General features: G+C 42.6%; 1 long non-coding RNA gene across 5 annotated transcripts in view; it reads left to right on the top strand.

Annotated features, from left to right (window-relative positions):
- The window catches only part of LOC113241256 (uncharacterized), a 342,792-nt gene that overhangs the window by 156,741 nt on the left and 162,226 nt on the right, over positions 1 to 23,825 (top strand). For all 5 annotated transcript variants that reach the window (XR_006411968.3, XR_008959991.1, XR_008959990.1 and 2 more), the window contains one exon: positions 20,896 to 20,978. This is a non-coding gene — a long non-coding RNA (uncharacterized LOC113241256). The remainder of the gene's footprint in view (positions 1 to 20,895; positions 20,979 to 23,825) is intronic.

Below are 23,825 nucleotides of genomic sequence, written 5' to 3'. Positions count from 1 at the left end.
TAGGATTCAGGCCATTAACATAACTTATAGGTTTGGGATTGATGTGGGAGAGGGGATGGATGAGAGGATGACTTTTGCTTTCTGAGAAAAGTGTCGAATTGAAGCATAACAGAAATCTAAGGGTGCTCAGTCAATTCTGCACGGAAGGAGATTTCTTCCATTTCTTCCTAACAATAAGTAAAAAGGTGAACAGACTGAAAATTTGATGACTGTTCTTATATCCATAAGAGAAGGAAGAGGAGAACACGGGGTAAACCGGTATTCCCAAGATTGGAGAACTAGGTAAATACTATGATTTGTGGCTTATCAGAGCAGAGACTAATAAGCAGAAACTACCTTTATTTTATTTATTTTTTTAAAAGATTTTATTTATTTTTTTATTGACAGAGAGAGACAGCCAGCGAGAGAGGGAACACAAGTGGGGGGGGGGTGGGAGAGGAAGAAGCAGGCTCGCAGTGGAGGAGCCTGATGTGGGGCTCAGTCCCAGAACGCCAGGATCACGTCCTGAGCCAAAGGCAGACGCTTAACCGCTGTGCCACCCAGGCGCCCCAGAAACTACCTTTAGAACAAGTGTCAGGATAGGAAAACCTGGACTGTAATTGTCAAATTTCTAGAAGCTCAGTGCACAAAATTCTGAGAGTGGAAAACTCCAAGGTGGACCTAGACATAGAGTGTCCCCCATAATACTGTGAGATTTGCTTCTAGAAGTCCCACCACATTACCATAGTAAATGTTGTAGGAAAATCCCCTAATGCTTTTGGGAGATGCAGGACAAAAGAAACCATTTTAAAGATTTATTTATTTATTTATTTATTTGAGAGAGAGAGAGAGAGAGAGAGAGAGAGAGTTTGTGTGAGCTGGGGGAGGGGCAGAGGGAGAAGGAGAATGAGAATCCTCAAGCAGACTCCCCGCTGAGTGCAGAGCCTGGACTCAGGCCCTGATCCCAGGACCCTGAGATCATGACCTGATCCGAAAGCAAGTGTCGGCTGTTCAACAGGTTGAGGCACCCAGGTTCCCCGAAAGGGAACCATCCATTTTATTTTATTTAATTATTTTTAAAGATTTTATTTATTTGAGAAAGAACATGGGGGGGCAGAAAGAGGGGGAGAGAGATAAGCATACTCCCCATTGAGTGGGGAGCCCAAGGTGGGGCCATTCCTAGGAATCTGGGATCATGACGTGAGCCAAAGTCAGATGTTTAAGTGACTGAGCCATCCAGGTGCCCCCCCAAAAGGAACTGTTTGAAAATGCACCAGAAAGGGACACCTTGGTGGCTCAGTCAGTTAAGCAGCTGCCTTCAGCTCAGGTCATGATCCCACGGTCCTGGGATCGAGTCCTACATCAGGCTCCTTGCTCAGCAGGGAGCCAGCTTCTCCCTCTGCCTGCTGCTCCTCCTGCTTGTGCGCTCGCTCTCTTTCTCTCTCTTTGACAAATAAATAAAATCCTAAAGAAAACAATGCACCAGAGCCTTCTGTTCCTAACAAGGCCTGCCATCGTGGGCAACTAGTTAACCAGAGCCTAACCTATGGGGATATTATCAGAGTTTACTTAAACAGGGGAAGAGAAATACTCAGCTGCAGCCTATGTTAGCCATCCTGTTCCATGTAAGGAGTGAGGGGCAAAAATACTAAGAAATCCTTGTGAAATTCACAGTCCAGAGGCACAGGTTTACCAGAAGACTGAGACCTAATCATAGGACTATAGAACACTCCCTGTCTCCACACCTCCCTTCCACGTTACTAATGACCTATTTATCATCGTTCCTTTTTCCTATCCAGCTTTCATGAAAAAATCACAAGGCATTCTAAAAGGTAAAATACAGAATTTGATGGGGCACCTGGGTTGTTCACTTGACTAAGTGTCCAGCTCTTGATTTCAGCTCAGTTCTTGATCTCAGCGTAGTAAGGTGAAGCCCTGAATTGGGCTCTGTGCTGGCATGGAGCCTACTGAAAAGAAGAAGACGACATGGCAGGTGTGTTGGAATTATCAGACCGGGAATTTAGAACAACTATAAATAATATGCTATGTGCCCTAATGACTCAAGTAGATTCCATGAAAGAATAGATGGGCAGTATAAGCATAGAGATGGAATTCCTAAGAAAGAACCGAAGAGGAATGCTAATGGTCAGAAACACTGGAGCAAAAGTGAAGAATGCCTTTGGTGAGTTTATTAGTATAGTGGGCACAGCTGAGGAAAGAATCTCTCAGCCACAGAGGATATGTCAACAGAATCCTCAACAACTTAAAAGCAGAAGAGAAAAATAATGACTGAGGGAGGAAAAAAAAACCCAGAATACCCAAGGATTGTGGGACAGCTATAATATGTGTAAACGTGTAATGGGAATACCAGAAGGAGAAGAAAGACAGAAGGGAACAGAGAAGAAATATTTGAAGCAAGAGCAATGGAGAATTTCTCCACAGGAATAGCAGGCACCAAACCACAGCCCCAGGAGGCTCCGAGAACACCAAGCAGGACAAATACCAAAAAACTGTACTTCAAAATAATCGTGTTTATTTTATTATTTTAAATTGAAGCAAAGTTGACAATGTTATGCTAGTTTCAGGTGTAGAACATAGTGATTCTAGAAGTCTATACATTATACTATGCTCACTGCAAGGGTAGCCGCCATCTGTCACCATAGCATTGACCGTATTCCCTATGCTATACCTTTCATCCCCGTGACTTATTCATTCCACAGCTGGAAGCCTGTATCCCCCACTCCCCTTACCCATTTTGCCCATCCCTCCCACTCTCATTTCATCTGGGAACCATCACTTTGTTCTCTGTATTTATGGGTCTATTTCTGCTTTTTGTTTGTTAATTTGCTGTTTTTAGATGCCACATATAAGTGAAATCAGTTGGCATTTTTCTTTGATTTATTTTACTTAGTCTAATACCCTCTAGGTCCATCCAACAGCAGGATTTCCATCTTTTTTTTTAATCACTGTGCAATATCCCATTTATATTTATATAGCACATCTGTACTCATCTATCAGAGGACACATGAGTTGCTTGCCTATCTTGGCCATTGCAAATAATGCTGCAATCAACATAGAGGTTCATATATGTTTTTGAATTAGTGTTTTTGTTTTCTTTGTGCCAATACCCAATAGTGGAATTGCTGCATCATATGGGAGTTCTAGTTTCCATTTTTTGAGGAGCCACCATACTGTTTCCCACGGTGGCTGCACCAGTTTACATTCCCACCAACACTGCATGAGGGTTCCTTTTTCTCCACATCCTCACCAAGACTTTCTATTTCTTGTCTTTCTGACCCTTCTGACAGATGACAGCTCATTGTGGTTTTGACTTGCGTTTCCCATTGATGAGCAACGCTGAGCATCTTTTCATGTGTCCGTTGGTCGCCTGGATGTCTTCTTTGGAGAAATGTCTGTTCAAGTCCTCTGCCCATTGTCAATCAAATTATTTGTGTTTTGGTTTTTTTGTTTGTTTTGTTTTTGTTTTTGTTTTTCTGGTGTGTGTGTGTGTATGTGAATTTGTACAAATTCTTTACATAGTTTGGATGTTAACCCTTTATGGGATTTATCATTTGCAGATATCTTCTCCCATGCTGTAGGTTGCATTGTCATTTTGTTGATGGTTTCTATTGCTTTGCAAAAGCTTTTTAGTATGGTGTAGTCCCAGCAGTTAATTTTTGCTTTCTCAAATATTAATGATGGGTTGGTTGATCGAGCAGACTTATCTAGAGAAATGTTACTATAGCCAATGTTGAAGAAATGACCGCTTGTGTTTTCTTCGAGGAGTTTTATGGTGTCTGCTCTCACATGTCTTGTAAACAACAGATGAAAAAAAGAAAAACTACATGATCCTTTCAATAGCTGCAGAGAAAGCATTTGACAAAATCCAGCATTGTTTCTTGATAAAAACTCTCAATAAACTAAGAGTAGAGGGAAAGTTTTCCCAGTTGATTAATGACTGTCTACAGAGAACCTGCAGGTAGCATCGTACTTAATGAGAAGCTAGAAGCTTTCACACTAAGGTTAGGTACAAGGTCAGCTTGTCCCCTTGCACCACTCCTTTTCAGCATCGTGCTAGGTGTCCTCGTTAATACAGTGAGGCAGGAAAGTAAGTAACGGCTGTAGAGATTGGGAGGAATTTGATGAAACTGTTTTTGTTTACAGTTAACATGAATGTCTCTGTATAAAATAGAAAAAAATCAAACAAAAATCTCTAGGAATATGCGTTTACAGCAAGATTGCAAAGCAAAAGTATAGCATGCAAAAGTGAGTTGCTTTCCTACACACCAACAATGAGCAAATGGAATTTGAAATGTAGCACCCCTAAAACTAAAATACTTAGGTCTAAATCTGACAAAATATATACAAGATCTATATGAGGAAAATTATAGAACTTCAATGAAGAAAATTAAACATAAATTAGAGAGATAGTGCATATTCATAGATAAGACACCACATTCTAATGATATCCGTTCTTGATCTATATATTAAATGCAATACTAAGCAAAATCCTAGGAAGCTATTTTGTGGATATTTATAAATGATTCTTTTTTTAAAGGTTTTATTTATGGGGGGAAGATCAGAGGGAGAGGGACAAGCAGACCCTATACTGAGCATGGAGCCCGATGCGGGGCTTGATCTCACGACCCTGAGTTCATGACCCGAGCTGAAACCAAGTGTTGGACGCTCAACCGACTGAGCCGCCCAGGTGCCCCTTGACAAATGATTCTAACAATTATATGGACAGGCAAACACACCCAAACAGCTAATGCGATACAGAACAGAGGAAAAATCTTGAATGACTGGCACTATTTGACTTCACATCAAGGAAAAGTTAGAGTAATCAAGAAAGTGTGGTATTGGTAAAAGAATAAATAAAGCAGGGGCACCTGGGTGACTCAGTCGGTTAAGCATCAGCCCTCACCTCAGGTCATGATCCCAGGGTCCTGGGATCGAGCCCTGCGCCGGGCTCCCTGCTTCTCCCTCTCCCTCTACCACTCCCCTTGCTCGTACTTGCTTTCTCTCTCTCTTTCTGCGTCAAATAAATAAATGAAACTTTTTAGAAAAGAATAAATACAGCAGTGGAACAGCATAGAGAGCACAGAAATAGACCCGCACATACATAGGGGATCAGTCTTTGACAAAGGAACATATACAGTAGAAGGGAATAATGATAGTCTCTTCAAGAAATGATGCAGGTACTGGACACCTGTATGCAAACAAGGGAAAAAGAATCTCAATGCAAACCGTACATTGTTCACAAAAGCACAGCTCAAAATGGATCATGGACCTAAATGTGAATTGGAAAACCATGAAACTGCTAGGAGATAACATGGAGAAAAGGCTAGGGAGCCTCTGATATGGTGATATCTTTTCAGAGAGAACACCAAACATGATCTATGAAAGAAATAATTGAAAAGCTGGACTTCATGAGAATCTAAAAACTACTGCCCCGTGAAAGACAATGTCAATAGAAGAAAAAGCTATAGACTGGGAGACCGTGTTTGCAGAAATCTCATCTGATAATTTGTTATCCACAACATATGCAGAATTGTTAAAACTCAGAAATGAGAAAACAAAGCACTTTAAAAATTATCCAAAGACCTTAACAGACAACTGAGCAAAGAACATACACAAATGGCAAAGAAACATATGAAAAGATGTTCCATCGTCTGTGTCTTTGGGGACATGCAAATTAAACCAGTAAAGAGAGACCACTGCCCCATTCAGATGCCTGAAATCCAGAACGCTGATAACACCAAACGATGATGAGAGTGTGGAGTAACAGGAACCCCTACGTGGCTGGTACGATTACGAAATGGCACAGCCACTTGAGAAGAGAGTTTGGCGGTTTCTTACAGAAGTGAACATACTGTTAGCCCTGGATCCAGAGGTCGTACCCCTTTGTATTTAACCAAAAGGATTGAAAACACGTCCATACGAAAACACGCACAGAGACGTTTATAGCAGATCCATTCATAATTGCCCAAACGTGGAAGCAACCAAGATGTCCTTCGGTAGGCGAATGGAAAAACCGAGCAATTGAATATCACTTAGCCCTCAAATGAAGTAAGCTCTTAAGCCATGAACAGATACAGAGGAAAGTTATATGCCTATTATTAAGTGAAAGAAGCCAATCAGAGAAGGCCGCTTAGTGCATGATTCCAACAACATGACAGTCTGGGAAAGGCACAAGTATGGAGAAAATAAAAAAAGAATGGGGATTAGGGTTCGGGGTCAAGGAATAGGTGGAACACAGGATTTTTCCAGCAGTGAAAATATTCTGTATGATACAATAATGAGTACGGGTCATTGTCCATTTGTCTAAACCCACTGAACACGTAACACCAAGAATGAACCCTTAGCTAACCCATAAACTTGGGGTGACTAGGTGTCAGTGTGGGTTCGTCCTTGGTAACAAATGCCCCATACTGGCCGGTGATAGTCATAATGGGGAGGTGCTTCTTGTGTGGGGGCAGTGGGTACATCTTGGAAATCTCTGTACCTTCCTCCCAATTTTATTGTAGACCTAAAGCTGCTCTCACAAACTGTCTATTTAAAATGGTGCCTCCGTAAGTATTTCTTGCCTTGGACTTAAGAAAAGGTCGAATGGGTGTTTCCGTAGGATTCTGTTCTTTCACTTCACCCACCAAATCTGTTGAGCACATTCTCCAGGTGCCCCAGGCCCTAGAAAAAGACCTGACATAAGGTTCCATGCCTTTAAGCTTGCCGTCTAGATGAAGAGCTCTGACGTGTGCGGAAAATGACCACATTAGAGACTGTGCTGTTTCGTGAGATGGGGATGTATGTGCCATTAGAATTTGGGGGCGGAGGAGATCCACTGGTGTCCGGGTGATCGGGAAAGCATTGTGGGGAGCTTAGCTTTTGCAAAGCTGAACTTTGAAACCTGAAAAGGGTTAACTTTTTTTTAGTTGGAAAATACATTTCAACAACGAATAGCATAGTCTTGTATCCTTACATACTGACTGCACATGTATGTAATGTTATGTGTGTATATTACTTTTATAGGTTTGCTCATACTATACATAATATTTTATAGCTTCATTTAAAGACTCTCACTGATATATTTTCATATGAATAAATGCATATAAAATTTTTAATAGCTCTATAGAATTCCCTCGGCTGGCTGTAAGATAATTTATTGAACTATTCTTTCATTGGTGGATATTTTTGATTTTGAGGGGAGTTTATGACCAGTACGAACAGTGCTGCTGAGAAAGCTCGTACTTTTATTTTTGTACTTTTGTGTGGGTTTTTCTGTAGGAAAGAGTTTTTCGAAATGTAATTTCCAGGTACAGAATTATGTGCAGTTTTACTTTTGTTTGGTTGTGTTCAATTTATCTGCAAATAGCTTATAACCTTTTCTATTACCACCAACAGTGTATGTAAGTTACTCTTATGTACGTCCTTCCCGACACATATTATTCCAAGTTTTACCTTCTGCCAGTCTCAGATATAATATATACTATCTTATTGTCTTAATTTGTATTTACATTTGAATGACGTGGTATCTTATATGTCGATTGGCCATTTTATTTGTTTTTCAGTGAACTCTTCCTCTTGCCTGCCATTTTTTAAAAAAAGATTTTATTTTTCAGTCAGCTTAAACCCAATGTGGGGCTTGAACTCACAACCCCGGGATCATCTCACATGTTCCACAGACTAAGCCAGCCAGGCACCCCTTCCTGCTTAGCATTTTTTATTCCGTTGTTGATTTCATAAACTCTTTGTATGTTACAGAGATTCCATTCTATGTGTTCAAATACATTTTCTAGTTTGTTTTCAGTCCGACTCTTGACATTTTTCACCATATCGATATTTTAAAGCTATAGAGAGTTCATCTTTCAGTGCTCTCTTAACCATTCCTCGGTTTGGGGCAGGGCTTTGAATGGAGCGCTCTTATCAAGTAGTTAGCAGTTAGAAGCTGTCTGTTGGAGCTCTGTCTGTTGGAGCTGAGGACTTCATCATATTCCTGGTGAGCGACCCCCTGGGGAAAAGAGGTATTGTAGGGTTTCATGTCAACAGCTTTGGCAACATGGGAGGTGGGTGTGGGTGATAGAAGGGAAGAAATAAGATCAGATTGGAGGCTGAAGCATTAATATTCAAACCCGTTGGGACAAAAGTCTCACCTGGGGGAGTTTTGGCGGGCTTGGAAAGATTTTAGGAGATATACAGAGGAAGCACTGACAGAATTTGCCGACTTGCCTGGGTGATAGTAGAGGTACTTGATTATGCTGAACTTGAAGGTTTCCGATTCCATTAAATGACACGAGGGCTATCTCTTGATTTGAAATGAAAGTGCATTTTCTTTCCTGCTTCATTCAGTTCACCGTTTACTATGAGCTGCTATATGCCAACGCCTGTGCTTATAGCTGGAGATAGGAAGATATACATGGATTCTGGCCTCAAGGAATTCACAGTCTAGCAGAGAAGGCAGAGGGATGTGTAAGCCAAACAGTACATTACGATGTGCCAAGTGCAGCAACAGAAATATTCCCAAGAGGCGGAAACGGTACAGAGGAGGGAGGAGAGTCTGCCTGGGGAAGTCAGGTAGAATATGGCATAGGGATGGCATGTATCAGCAAGCTTTTACAGGATGAATAGGAGTTTGCCACGTGAAGAGAGGGGAAAGAAAATTTAAGAAGCATTTTTAAAAAAAGATTTCAAAATTTATTTGAGAGAGGGAGGGAGAGAGAAAGAGTGCGCAAGAGTGCGCAGGAGTGGGGGAGAGGGGCAGGCTTCTTGGGGAGCCTGAGGACGAGGGGCTCCATCCCAGGACCCCGAGATCATGACCTGAGTGGAAGGCAGACACTTCATTGACTGAGCCACCCTGGCAACCCTTCAAGAAATATTAATAGGATTTCCCAGGCACGGAGGACTGGGGCACACTGGTGTGTTTAAGGAGACTTCTGTGTATTCATAACTGAATATCACAACTTTAAACCAAAAGGAGGAATAATATGTGGCTGCAGGGACAAAGCAAGGCCAGGAGATAGAGGGCTCTGTAAGCCCTGCCAAGCATCCTGGAGATTCCAACCTTAGAAGGGTTTCAAACAGAGTAACCGATTAAGCTCTTAGTTGAGCGAGGTAACCCACCTTGAAGGCTGATGAGACTAAGGTCGGTGAGAACCATTGTAAGGCAATCGTGTGACGTGACGAAGGCCTGACTTTGGGCAGGAGAAGAGAGTAGAGTCCAGTTGGAAAAGATTCAGGAAAATCTAAACTATATATAATTTATAGAAGACGTGAATTTCGACTAATTGTCTTTTCCTGAGGCAGTTTTTAATAGGCTTGCTAATGCAGTTTCCACTGGGATTCCTAATGGAATGGATGTGCAAAACTGGCGGGACAGGAGTGAAGAGCCTTTGGTTGTTAATCTTGAGCTGAATTTAGCGATTCTCAACTTGTTTGCTGCCTCTGCCGGGTGAAATTGACATCCATCAGGAACATCACTCATTACCCTGCAGTGGTTTTTAATCTTGGAGACATGGGGCTGGTATGAGGGAAGTTCCAGAATTTCCCATGGAGCATGTGCAGTTTGAAAAAGCCCCTGGGAATTCTGTGTACCTGTCCTCCACGATTCCTTCAAGCGCGGATACATTTGAGAAATACTGGCATTTTTTTTTTTCAGCGTTGGTGGGAGGACGCACGCATAGTTGGCAAATGAATTCACATTCACAGAGAGTGTATGTGTGCTTTTCCTAAATTGGCCCCCAGTTCCAGATTAATAGGAAGCAGCATCATTATATTCTAGCTTTCTTCTCTGTGATGCTGTGATTTTTAATGCGTTTCTGATAAATATAAATCAATTCATTGGGAGAAAGATAACCCATGGGGAGCAAGTTAAGGGGAAAAAGCGAGGGATAAATTCCCAATCTAGATAGAAGGGAATATGAGATGACTAGTTACTTTCACGCGGTAGTGGCTTTTGAGCTGATCGCTGTTGTGACGCTTCCAGAATGTGACAAGTAAGATAGCAGGTGCAGTATCCAATTGTGGGGGCAGGACCAGCGCTCTCTTTAAGACCAGGTCATTCTCTGGGCTCACGCAGATGGTCTGGAAGGCTGTATTGGAGGTACCCTCAAGTCACTTCTGTGCAGGTTCAGAGTTGACTCAGCAAAATGGTGATTTTCTTCCAGGTGCTTCTGCCTCCTCCTTCCGTCATTGGCTTCGTACCTTGCCTGCTTAGATCTTTCGGTTCCATCTCGGCCCCACGCAGCCCCTGCCCTTCAATCGCGTGTGGCTCTCCGCAGAAATGCGTGCACACTGCCTGCCGTTGGAATTACAGGTTGCGTCCGCCCTGTGGATGTGTAAATAACAGATACTAGGGGCGGGTATTTGATTTTTAATACTGCCTCAAGGTCGGAGATGGAGGTCACTTGGCACAGGAGCCCTGGTCTCCATTCTCACGGGGACTGCGGCGTACAAGGGAGTTGGACAACGAACAAGCAATTATACTCATGATGATTCTTCCAGAAGGGACAGCATGCGCAATGCCTCTTGAATGACAACGTGTTTAGATAGGAGCAAAAAGGACGAATGCTTTGGGTTTTGTCGTTGCAGGTGTTTTTTTTTTTTTTCTCTCTTTTTCTTTTTTTCTGTTTCTTTTTTCTGGTACCGCTAGGAACACACCCTGACATTCTCAGGGTATATATGATTATCCTGTGTGTCAGGCTGATTCTCTTCGGAGACTGCATCCCCAGCACACTGCAGGGGAGACCGGCTTTCTGTGCCCTGCTTGGGTTTTCTCATTGAACTCTTCCCTTGCCTAGTGTTGGGGACCCCACTGACCCGGGGAAGCAAAACCATATGTATAAAACAGGGGCCCCACTCACTAATATCAAGTTATATTATTAATGTAGCGATTCATTACAGATTCTTTTTAAGGATTGCCATGAAGGGAGAAACTCACGTCAAAGACAAACACGTAGCCGTGCCTCAAACTGACTATAGTTTTGCAGGACCGGTCTCTCTGCAGGGAGTAGTTGCTGCCCTTGTAGCCTGTCAGTTTTGGGGGGCTTTTTGAGCCATTTTAATTCACACATGCCATAGAGGCTTCGCACATGACCTTTCCTGCCCCTTGCGGTGAAGGGTCTGGTATGCACCTTCATCCTCGCTCCCTTAAGGAACTGTGCTTGAGAAACTCAGCATTCACCAGAAACTGATTGGGCAGAAATCCCAGCAGTGCAGGAGGGCTATGGCGCGTCCCTGAGATTCGAGGTCATCTTGATTTCCATTCCCTAGGAATCTTGTAAAAAAGCGTCAGGCAGACTTTTTAAATGTTATTTTTTCTTCCGTGGTCAATTCTGGCCTCAGAGTTCTGTTTTGTTTTTTGTGTTTGTTCTGTTTTGTTTTTGTTTTTGGTATTCATAAACTGCCATAGGGTCACGATCTTCCCTGGCACTCCCCAAATTAATTTCATTAATTTTCTTGATTTATTACCGGTCCGTATGTGGATGTTTATATTTAGTTTGCGCTTACATTTAGTGTTGCTTTGCATATCTGAGACTATCCTTTCCCACTTCAGAAATCTTCTAGCACGATATTTAGCTTAAGGTGGGTTTTTGTGGTTGAATCCTGTACAGCCCTTCTTACTGGTAATCCAAGGGGTTTTTGAACATGGATGCCTGTATAGTCCCCCGATTTTGGTGGCCCTGTGTTCTTGCTTCCTGTATTTGCTGCCGTTAGCAGACCAGACGGGGACAATCAGAAATTGGAAGTGGTGATGCCAGTCACTGCTGGCTACGACCTGGCTCCTTTAGGGTGAACAGAAGAAATTATCTAGCAGTATCCTAACCTAGTGAGCCCAGGCTTCCTCGGCACCAGAGTACGATAGGAGCGATCGGATTGACAACCTGAGATAAGGATACGATTCTGGATATTAGCGATTGCCAGAAGGCTAATGGGAGCCAAGACTTGGAAACCGAGAAGCCATGGCAAAGAGGAGTCGAGCTAGATTTATCCGTGGTCAGAAGGAAACTCAACGTCCGGCATCCAGGCATTCGGGCATGGTGCAGAGAAGAGATGACATCTCCGAAGTAATGGCAGTTAGAAATCCAGAATTCTGGGTACTTTCAGACCATGGACGGGCTCTATGGAAGCCGAGGGGTGAGTCCTACCCTTAGTCAGGGCTTGTTTAACTTCCGGGTGTTTTGACAGTTCAGAGTGAGGCTAGAACTTCTGATGGAATGGAGGTGTCGCCTTTTGTCTCTGGGTATGATTGAGGAAGTAGCTTAAACTGGATCTTACCTGGCTAGGAGAGCGGAGATGCGTAAAGAATCCTAAGTCCAGAGAAAATGGGTTAAATGATGATCCTGATAAGGACAACAGTAATAGTAGCATACATTTATTTGGTCTCTAAGAAATGCTGACCTGCCTCATCTCATTTCCTCCTTATAACAACTTGTGTGTAGGTACTGTTAATATACCCATCTTTACAAATGGGAAAACCCAGGGTCAGAATATCTTATTGATTTTTCCCCAGATCATTACGCTGATAAACTGCAAAGACAAGTTGCATATCCCGTCTGTCTTTGGTTGTAACTGTATAGGCTGACATTTCCCCCAAAGCAGTCACCTACCCTGGCAAGCACTGAAGACCCTCATGAAGAAAGGAGTAGGGTAAACCCGGTAAAGTGGTTGACTAACTCGTATTTTTTTTTTGTTTTTTAAAGAGAGAAAGAGCAGGAGTAGAAGGGAGGAGCAGAGGGAGAGGGAGAATCAGACTCCCCGTTGAGCAGGGAACCTGATGTGGGGCTCGATCCCAGGACCCCGAGATCATGACCTGAGCCGAAGACAGACGCTTCACCGACTGAGCCCCCCAGGCGCCCCTTAACTCATACTTGGACTCTCCTTTCTGCTCTGTTCCTTTGATGCCTGCCTGATATGCAGTCTTTCCGTTGATTCTGTTGATCAGAACCGGCATCTCCTGGGGGGCGCACTTCCAGCCTCGTCCTACCCTGCGCCGTCTGAGATTGGCTTGGTCACATATTCCCGTTCAAATGAAAAGCGTTCAGAATAGTAATATTTAACTTCCGTAGGTTACACCGAACTCTGGTGTGATCGCTTTATGTAATTCATTCTTCTAGGATCGTGCCCTTATTTTTTTTTTGACACTTTTTCCTTGGCTGATTACAGGCCTGATTAAAAACAATACTTCAGTGAGGTTACCTCCTGGAGAAGGCCTGTGTCTTCTCTATTCTAGACAGGATCTCTGGTACCCTCATTTCAAAGAAGCCTTCCTTGTCCAGTTGTTGGTGTTGCTGCCGTACCCCTTAGGTTTGTAGGAACACTCAATATTAGGAGGCTCGTTTCCTTAAGCGCTGGTACCTGTTTCATCTCTAGAGGCCACTGCATATATTTCACTTGGTACCTCACCCATGCCACGTCCGGTTTTGATACCGTTGGCATTTTATGGTAAGAGACGGCCCGCCCATACAGGATTCCTGACCAGTTTGGACTAATGGTGTCTCCAAATGCATTCCAGACTCACAGATCTTTCAGGATCACTAATTTCCGAAACTTTTTCTTCTGTCCCACTTGGAGCGAGCCTTACAGCTCTGCCTCCAGCCTTCCGTAGAGCATATCCTTCCCAGCTCTAGTTCCTCCTTTTCTCAGACTCTGAAATGGGGATCATCATTCTTGTGCCTTCCTTGCCCCCAGGGGTAGCACGGGGGATGGATGTGTTTTGCTCCTGGAGTCCTTTGGACCCTTGGGGAAAATGACACTCTTATAATTCAAGGCAGTAACGTTGAGAAAAGATGACTGTCCGGAACGCATATAAATTATTTAGAGTTTGATCATCTCAATTTACGTTTACCCAGGTGTTTTTTTTTTTTTTTTTTTAATAGTGTTTGGAGAGATTTCAGAGGCTGCAACAGATCTCTCCAAAGCCATTAAGGGGCTTTTCAAGCATATACTGATATTAATTTTAGTAAAATATGGGACCGCCTTGTGAGTAGGATCATTAAAATAATTGATTATTGGAGTGTATTGCTAAAGAAAAGTAATCCCTAAAGAGACACAGACTACCTCGCAGGCAAAAAAAAAAAAAAAAAAAAAGAACATATAGTCTGTGATTGCAATGCACAAGTGACTTTAGGGAGATGTCACTGGGGCAAATAGCGTCTTTAGTCTGACTGGAGGAGCGTGGCCATTTCCTTTCTTTTATTCCCAGTAGACAACAGGAGGCTGGAGGCCGCAGGTGGGGCTCTGCGGGGACCACCATGGCCAGTCTGTGTGTGTCCTGCCCCCTGAAGTAGAAGCCAGGTCCCTGAGGATGTATCTCCGGAGGTCTGGGGCCAAATCTTGCAGGAACTCACCAGGGGGAAAGTTCCTTAGCCTGGCCGCAGGACACAAAAGTCTGGTCTTCCTTTTTTTTTTTTTAACATTTAAAAAAATGTATTTATTTGATAGAAGGAGAGAGAGCACAAGCAGGGGGCGCAGCAGGCAGAGGGAGAAGCAGGCTCTCCTCTGAGGAGGGAGCCTGATGCAGGGCTCCGTCCCAGGACCCTGGGATTAGGACCTGAGTTGAAGGCAGATGCTTAATCGACTGAGCCCCTCAGGCGTCCCAAGTCTTCCAGTTTATTTAAAAAAAACAAAAAAACAAAAAAACCAAACCAGTAGATAAAAAGCTACTGACTGGGTCACATAATTGAACACAACTGACATCAGAGGGTAAAATGGAGCCTAAAAGGACTCACTATTCTTCAGCAGTTTTCTGCCATCCCTACAGAACAGGCAGGACCATATAACAAGCCAGAGCTGAGACATTCTGCAAGGACAGTGAGGCTCTTCCTGGCCTCTTTTGGGGAGTGAGAAAATTTCCATTGTCCTGCTTCTTCAGCTGCACTAAGAATTAAATTTTCATGAGTCAGATTAACAAGAGAAAATCAAATTTAGTTTTCCTACCTACAGGGAATCCACATAGACCTCAGATTCCAAAGACAGGCAAAATGAGGTTATCTGTCATCCTGAACTAAGGAGGGAGTAGGGCAGGGGCCTGGGACTTCAAAGAGGGAAAGACATTCTCAGAAAGATGAAGCAGAGTAAATGGTAAACAAATGTCTCTTGGGCCACACAGAAATAATGGGACTCGGAAAGCTTAGCAAACAGGCCTTGCTAGGTACCTCCCTGTCTACCATCCGTAGTTCCTATTGTAATGTAGTTGTCTAGGGGCAAAAATGTCTTGTCCCCTTGTCGGGGAGCATGAACTCTTGTCCCTTTAAAGGTCTCTCTAGCTGGACTGAGAATTAAATTGACGTGAGACAGATTAACAGGAGAAAATCAAATTTAATGGGTGTACGTATGGGGAATCCACACAGACCTGGAAATTCCAAAGACAGGCAAAATGAGGTATATTTGTCATTCTGAACTAAGGAGAAGGGGGCATAGGCGTCTGGGACTTCAGAGGACAGGAGTGGACGAGAAGAAGAGCAGGTGTTTCATAATTACACGTTCATCCTGCCATATAGATGGGTCACTTGGATAAAATTTTATCTCTGCTAATAGCTCTTATTCTGGAAAGACCCTCCAATTGGGACTCTTCTTTGGAGTGAAGGGAGGGGAAAAGTTTCTCTTGAGCCCTCAGGGTCTCATTTGCCATCAGCCCAAAGTAATCCTTATGCCAATGTGGCACACTGGGGGGAGAGCTGTCCCAACCCCCTTCATGGTTATCTATGGTGATTGCTCTCTTTCTGGAGAAGGTCCTCTATTTATATTCTTTTGAGGCAGTTGTGGGGGAGGTCCAGGATTCTTCCTGGGTCTTTTGGTCTTGTTTGTTTTCAGGTCAGAATCATCTTACATGCCACTGTAGCCTGCCTTGCGGCGGCCTATCCTTGACCTTGACACCCCAATGATAATACTTCTTAAGAAGTTCAGCTTTCAAACTGAGGGCTTCAGAGGGGAGGGGGGGTGGGGGAATGGGATAGACCGGTGATGGGTAGTAAGGAGGGCACGTATTACATGGTGCACTGGGTGTTATACACAACTAATGAATCATCGAACTTTACATCAAAAACCAGGGATGTACTGTGGTGACTAACATAACATAATAAAAAAATATTATTATAAAAAAATAAAGCACATAAACAATCAAAAAAAAAAGTTTAGCTTTCCTCTGCCACCTCCTGTCGCAGAGTGTGTGTTTTGGGAGGGCTGGTGGGAATGGAGGAGGTTGGGGAGCAGTGAGGAGGTGACCTTGTGTGGCTCTGCTCCCTTTACTGGGTCAGCTTGAGTAGGGCACTTGACCTTGCCCTGCGCTTGCCCTTAAATGGAGTATCGGACGAGCTCTTAGAATCTAGCAAAATCTCCACAACCCCTATGTAGCCTACAGGTAATCATTGCAGTTAAAATCTGTCATATTTCCTCTCTTGACTTCCCCTTGAACTTTTTGTGCCTTCCTCAATCCACTTTCACTTTGCGGATTTAAATTTCTTGCTCTTCTCATTTAGAGGTTTTTAATGAAATCAGTGTCCCTTCAAAATGATGAAAGGAAGAGATGAATTTTAACTCTACAAGTAAATAGCCAATCACTGATACATCAGACAACATCCCATCATCCACTCAGGAACCTCTGAAAGGGAAGATTACTTCTGTTGCACATGATGGCTGACTTGATTAAAATATTTAATGTTTTTTTATTCAAATACAGTGCCATCATCAAATGTTATCATGAATATTTACATACTCATCAAGATAAAGAGGGGCTTTTCAGATTTTTCTGTTGAGTTTTGTTTGAGTCCTTTGACAACTGAAACAGAGCTGTGGACTGTTGTGTTCTTTCTAGCATATTCTCAGAACTGCGATAGCCAACACACAGTTAAAATCTTGTACAGAATGTAAGGCGCAGATACTCTAGGTCCTATAGCATTTGTCCATCCTGCAGAGTGGAGGAGAGGAAAATAATTTTCCCTCTACGCTTCTAGAGACATTGCTGAGATCCCCCTGTAATAAAAAGACAGATTAATTGGAAAACAAAGTTTAATAACATGTATACGTCTTGTATACTTGGGACCTACCCAGGAAAACTGAGTAACAACCTGAAATGGCCCAAGCGATCACCCTGCATGCTATAGTCGACGAAAGACAAAAGAAGTCCTTGAGGGGTGCAGAGTCCGGTTACTGGAGGTTTTCCGGAAAACCCCGTTAAAGGAGGGTATGGTGGTTATGCAGATTTAAGTCTGTGCCTTCTCCATTGATTGGAGTTTCTAGTCTTGCAACCATACTCTCAGGATCCAGGGATTAGGACGTGGGGGATAGTCTCTGTCCTCCATGCCTCTTCCCGCCATGCCCCCCATCCCCTGCCAGTGTTCTCACTGAAATTACCAAAAATTTCACTGTTGAGAACTCCGATGGGTATTTTTAATACTTGTTTTGCTGTACTTTGTTTCTACATGTGACAGTGATGAGAAAGTCTTCTTTCTTCAATCTCTTAATTTATCTCCTTTTAAGAGCAGTTCTTTTCTATCTTTCTGGTGTTCATCTACTTTCTCCTTTAAACCTTGGTGTTCTCCAGAATTCAGTCTTCAAGCCAGTTCTCTTCTTTTACCTGTACAAACTCTCTTTTGGTTATTTCATTTATTTTTATGAGTGAAACTGAAGTTATATATGCTGATCACATTTCATAGCCCTCTCTTGAGTCCAGACCTTTATGTCTGACTCTTACAGTCATATCTTTTAAAAATATTCTATCTTGGGGCTTTATTTTTTCAGTCTTCTTGAGATATAATTGACAAATGGGAATGTATGTATTTAAGGTATACAATTTGATGCTTTGATAGATGTATAAATTGTGAAATGATCAGCACACTCAAGCTAAATAACCTATCCATCATCTCATGTCCTTACCATTTATTTTAAGAACTTCCTTCTTAGCAAATTTCAAGTACATTACAGTATTATTAAGAGTAGTCACCATGCTGTATATTAGATCACCAGAACTCATTCATCTTGCATAAATGAAACTTTGTATACATTGATCAAGGTTTCGTTTCCCCCTCCGTCCTGCCCCTGGCAACTAGCATTCTACTGTTTGCTTCTATGAGTTTGACTCTTTTAGATTCCACATCAGTGACAACGTGCAGTATTTGTTTTTATGTGTCTGGTTTATTTCACTTAGCGTAACAGCAATCAAGACGGTATGATACTGGCATGAAAGTGGATATAAATCAATGAAATAGAATAGAGAACCCAGAAGTAAATCCACACATTTACAGTCAACTGATCTCGTAGGGGTGCCAGAAATGCACAATGGGGAAAAGATAGTCTCTTCAATAAATGGTGATGGGAAGACTGGACATCCACATGCAGAAAAATGAAACTGGACACTTACCTCACATCAAATAAAAAAAGGCAACTCAAAATGAAGTAAAGTCTTAAATATAACACCTGAAATTGCAAAACTAGTAGAAGAATACAGGGAGAAAGCTGCTTTGCCTTGGTCTTGGCAATGGTATTTTTTTGTTATGACACCAAAATTACAGGTTGCAAAAGCAAAATTAGACAGATGGGATTGCATCAAACCAAGAGCCTTCTGCACAGCAAAGGAATCATTGAAGGAGTCAAAAGGCAGCCTATGAAATGGGGGAAAATATTCGCAAACCATATATCTGGTAAGAGAGGACTATGCAAATATCTAAAGGACTTGGACAACACAATAGAAAACAAAAATTAAGAAAAACAACCCAGTCTGGGGTGCCTGGCTGTCTCAGTTGGTGGACGTGCAACTCCTGATCTTGGGGTTGTGAGTTTGAGCCCCATGTTAGGTGTGAGATTACTTAAAAATAAAATCTTTAAAAAATAAAAAGGAACCTGATTAACAAATGGGCAGAGGAACCGAATGGACTGTTCTCAAAACAAACATGCAAATGAGCAACAAGTACATGAAAAGATGCTCCATATTATTCATCGTTGGGGAAATGCAAATCAAAACCACAATGAGCGATATATCACCTCACAACTGTTAGAATGGCTATTATCAAAAAGAAAAGTGTTGGTGAGAATGAGGGGGAAAAGGGAACTTGGGTGCCCTGTTGTTGGGAATGTTAACTGGTACAGCAATTATGGAAAACAGTATGGAATGGTCTCAAAAAATTAAAAGTAAAGTTACCGTATGATCTGGCAATATCACTTCTGTATATATATCCAAAGGAAATGAAAACAGAATCACTAAATAACATCTGGACTCCCTTGTTAATTGCAGTAGTATTCACAAGACCCTGTATAGGAAACAACCTCAATGTCCTTTGGTGGACAAATGGATCAACAAAATGTGGGATATTATTCAGCCTTTAAAAAGAAGGTAATTCTGACATTTGTGATAAACGAGGATGACTCTGCAGTCACATTTGTAATTGATTTCTCACAGGGACCTCAAATTCAGGATGCTTAGAAGGGAACTCATCAGCCTCCTCCCGTATCACTCCAAATCAGTTACTTCTGATTTCTTAGTCAATGGTAACCAAGTGGCCCAGCCATAAAGTTTCACGTGTTCTTGGCAACATTGTCCCAGGCCAGCACCAGCCACTTTAAATCGGCAACTATATGCATAGTCCTTTCTCCCTGGGCTCTTTTCTTTTCCATTTCTACTGCCACTGTCTGTTGCCATTATCTCAGTTCTTGACCTCAACAATTCTCAAGATTACTACAAAGACCTTTCTGCCTCTCTGTTCTCCCAGTCATTTCTCCATATCATAGCCAGAAGGATCTGTTTAAAACTTATTTTCTTACAGTTTGTTCATTGATTTTCCAGCACCTTCAGTATAAAATCCAAGTTCCTTAGTTGGACACACGCACACATATATACCTTTATGATTTGTCCTCATTGTATTCCATTTTCAACCCACCCTGTACCTTCCTCACCACTCACCTCCACACCTGTCATCCCTGATGCCCTATAATCTAACATTCTTTTGTCTTTTCAGGCTGCTTTCATGTTTTAGCACATGTTGCTTTCCTTCTTGACAACACTCTTCCTTCCACCTCCCCCATTCCTCCCTACTTAAGAATAACAAAGACATAAAATACTAGGAAGGAAGAATGGGATAAAGAGATTAAGACGTATACATGTATTTTAAAGTTATTTTTAATTATTCAGTACCTTACTATATAATCCTCTTATTGAAAATTGTTTAAACATTTAAATCCTTGGAAATCAAGCTAAAGTTTTCAATAATTACTCATTCCAGTTATATGTGTTATTCCACCACTTGTTTTTTTTTTTTTTTTTTTGAACCCTCTCTTACGTCTTGGAGATCTGTCTATGTCAGAACATTAAGATATACCTTGTTCTCTTTCATCAGTGCTCACTGTTACATAGTATGGCCATGCTATAGGTGTATGCCGACGTTCTGGTATAGAAAGACATTTAGGTTGTCTCATGACTTGGGGTTTTATGAACATTGCCACAGCGATGATTCTCGTAAAAATGCCATGTTGTGAACACGTGCAAATGTTTCTCCATCGTGGTTGACAGTGGATAGTATGCCAGTGACGTTGGCTATTGTTTCTCATAATGGGTATTATCCATTTACTTATTTGTCTCTCTCACTGGTTGACAAGTTCCTCAAGAGAAGGAAGTGTATCTTATGGTTTGTGTATATTGAGACTTAAACAGAGACTGGCAAGTAATAGATGTTTAAAAAATACTTGTCAAACGAATAAGTCTGGATGCTTTCATTAAACAGGGACTGCTTCCTCACTGTCCCGAAGGCTTCCTTACCGCTTTTTCACTGTGGTCTTAATCCATCATGTTAGTCCTTACCCAGAGGTCCCCTGAATCTTGAGCCTGGGGCCATAGGTCTCCATCTGTTGCTTCAGAGCCTTGTGCAAGCTATTTGAGCATGCTTTTGAAGGTGCCAGCAGTTGAGAGAATCATTTCTTCCCCTTTCTTTACAGACCTGTCTACCTCCATTTCCTGCACCCAGCCTCTTGGGATATACACATCTTTGAACAGCATCACTCTGGTCTCCTCCACGCAGGTAAGGTGGCAGGAGATCTAGATGCCTGCTAATTTTCTAACTATCGTTAATGATTCTTTGTTCCTTGACCGTAAAATGAAGACGATGTCGTCACTTACATCCCCCGCTGTGCATACGGTAAGAAATACTGAAAATATCCTTTGAGACTTCCAGACAGTGGTGCTGTAGATATTGTATGAGTCAACCATGGAGGTGTGTGTGCCCATGTGCCCCTTTAACCCATTACACTGTGACCCTTTAGGTCAGAGACCGTGTCTCATTCTCTTATTACTGCCGGTACTTAGTACTCGTGTCCAGCTACATGTGGATTACATCAATGCAGTGGATATCATACTTAAATAGGTAAGACCAATATTTATTTTTGCATGATTGACTCTGCTAAGTTCTACAGTAGTAGTTGTTTCGGTCTGTGACCAAATGTGTTCAGTGAGTGCCTAGTTGATGTCAGTCGTCACGCAAGATGCTGTTGATACAGTAGTGAGCAAATCAAGAGTACCTTCTATCATTGTGGGATTTCAGTCTAGGGAGCTCACAGCCATGAGGTTTGCAAGGGGCAGTGAGGGTGAGACTCTTCCTCCTGCTCCACTAGCCGCCAAGGACCTTTCAATCACTTGGTCCCTAGGACAGACTTTGAAGTTAGGCTTTACGTAACAATGCCACCTGGTGTGAGAGCATGGCTGAATGCTTCCTATGCAAAGCTTTGCAAAGGGAAAGGAAAGTCGTTCTCTTGTACTATCTGTCATGGTTGGTAGAGACATAGAATATGTTCCTGTAGAACCATTATTCTCTGTTATTCCTCACAATGCCATACTGTTTATTGATGCAATTTAATCATCTTTCAGTACCTCTTATTCTTTACCGTGCTTTACCCTACACCCTTAAAATTACCTTCCATTTCCTATCAAAATTAACTCCTCGTCCCCATGTTTGCTGCACTTACTCCCATTTCATGGCCTTGTTTGCTTGTACTTTGCCTTTAGCCTGTCCTCTTTTGTTGATTGTTGCCAAACTCGTTTTTGTTGCTCTTTGTGTTTTGCCAAACTCATTTTTCAAGGGGCAGCCTCAGTCCTACATTCTCCATGGTACTTGGACCCTCCATGCTCTCATCCATTTAAAAACCCACCGTAAGAACAAACAGCATCAGGCTGTTTCACGATGGTCCGCATTTTCCCAGTCAGCTGGTAAACCCTTGGAGGGCTGATTCCACGTTCTTTATCCTTCACACTATTAGGTACAAGACAGAAGATCGTTAGAGACCTTTATTCATTTAGGGCAGTGTCGTGTAAGTGACATTTGTGAAGACGTGAATGGGTGGGAGATGTTCGAGTCAAACAAACTAGGTTAAGCCAGCGTTCTTGTAACATTTTATCTCATTCTGTGTTCCAAAGATAGCCTCTATATGTGCCAGGTGCGGTGCTAGATTCTGGTGATTCACAGATGAATAAAAATGGCTCGTTTCCCTCAAGTGTCTCATAATCTAGTTAGACAAAATAGAGGTTAACAGGTAAATCCAGTATCGTATGGTGACTGCTATGATTGACGTGTGCTGGTGGTGCCATGACCGTTCAGGGAGGCTGGAGTTTATCTAAGTGTGGTCGGGGAAGGCTTCGCGGAGGAAGTTAGACGAGAGGTGACTTTTGCAGGGGGTATATGGTGTATGTCATGTTCAGCTTATTGGAGTCACTGAATCCCAATTACTTCTGATATCTGTGAGCAACCCAAATTTCCATAACTCATATCAACTCCAATCTGATGAGAGGAATGTAGTTTCCCTGTGGAGGTATTTAGATGCCTCGTAGGCCTTTTAAGAACTTGGGTGCAAGAAAGCACTGAGCAGCCAGAAAGAGTTTTTGCGTTTCTAGAATCTGAGCAACCTGGCACTGCAAGGCCCTTTGGTGTAGGTGCCCGTTTACCATGATAAGTGTTTGAAGTCTTCAAAGGGCACTGAGAAAAACAAAGTGGCAGGCTGAGTATGATGTATTCGGCGTCTCAGGTTCTCAGTGCTCAGCTAAACTTCATTACCAATATCGAACATCCCTAATGCTAAATCATCATCATCACTTCTTCGTCTAGGAATAAATGCTATTACTGAGTATACAATGTGAGGGAAATGGCATTGGCCTAGCTTGCTTCCGCACGCCACCTCGAAGCTGAAAGTCTGCAAAATTCTGTACGATTCTTAACTTATTTCTTGGCGGTGCACATTGCAATGCTCTATGTATGTCAACGTGTGGAGAAACTCCTCAGTTTATTACAAATTCATACGAAGCAGCATTGCTAAGAAAGCCACCTTTTGGAGTTCAGCTGCGTAGGCAGGAGGCCCGAGTTCACGCTTCCAAACCTTTGGAAACGAATACCCTACCCACGGTGGAAGCTGTTCATCTTCTGTTGATGTCTGAAATTGGCCATTGGCTTCCCAAAACCGCAGGACTATCGAGAGACTCCAAGGAGAATCTTCACTTTTGGCTGGACTTGTGGGAGAGCAGGTGGTTGGGAGTAATTAAGGTCTGATTCCTGGTGGCCTCTCACCAAGCTAATTAGGTGCCTTCCACCACTAATGACTGCGATACTCATGTGGGGCTATTTAAATCATCGAAGAAGGCCTTGGCCACTGAGGTGTGTCTTGTATCACATTCAGGAATGACCTGCTGGGCTCTCCGGTCCCAGAACTTTAGTTTCCATGACTGAGGGCATTTTTAATCACCTGCACATTCAGCCTGGCTGTGGACTCTGGGCCCAGCCCTGGCTGAGCTCATGAGATTTTGAGGTGCATTAGATGAGCGCTGTCGGCATTATGTTTGATCATGGTTCGATCTCGTCTATTGGTCTAACAATGGAGAGTCTCCT

The sequence above is a fragment of the Ursus arctos genome, chromosome X (assembly GCF_023065955.2).
Source record: "Ursus arctos isolate Adak ecotype North America chromosome X, UrsArc2.0, whole genome shotgun sequence".
Taxonomy (NCBI): domain Eukaryota; kingdom Metazoa; phylum Chordata; class Mammalia; order Carnivora; family Ursidae; genus Ursus; species Ursus arctos.
This window is presented reverse-complemented; position numbering and strand designations above follow the sequence as displayed.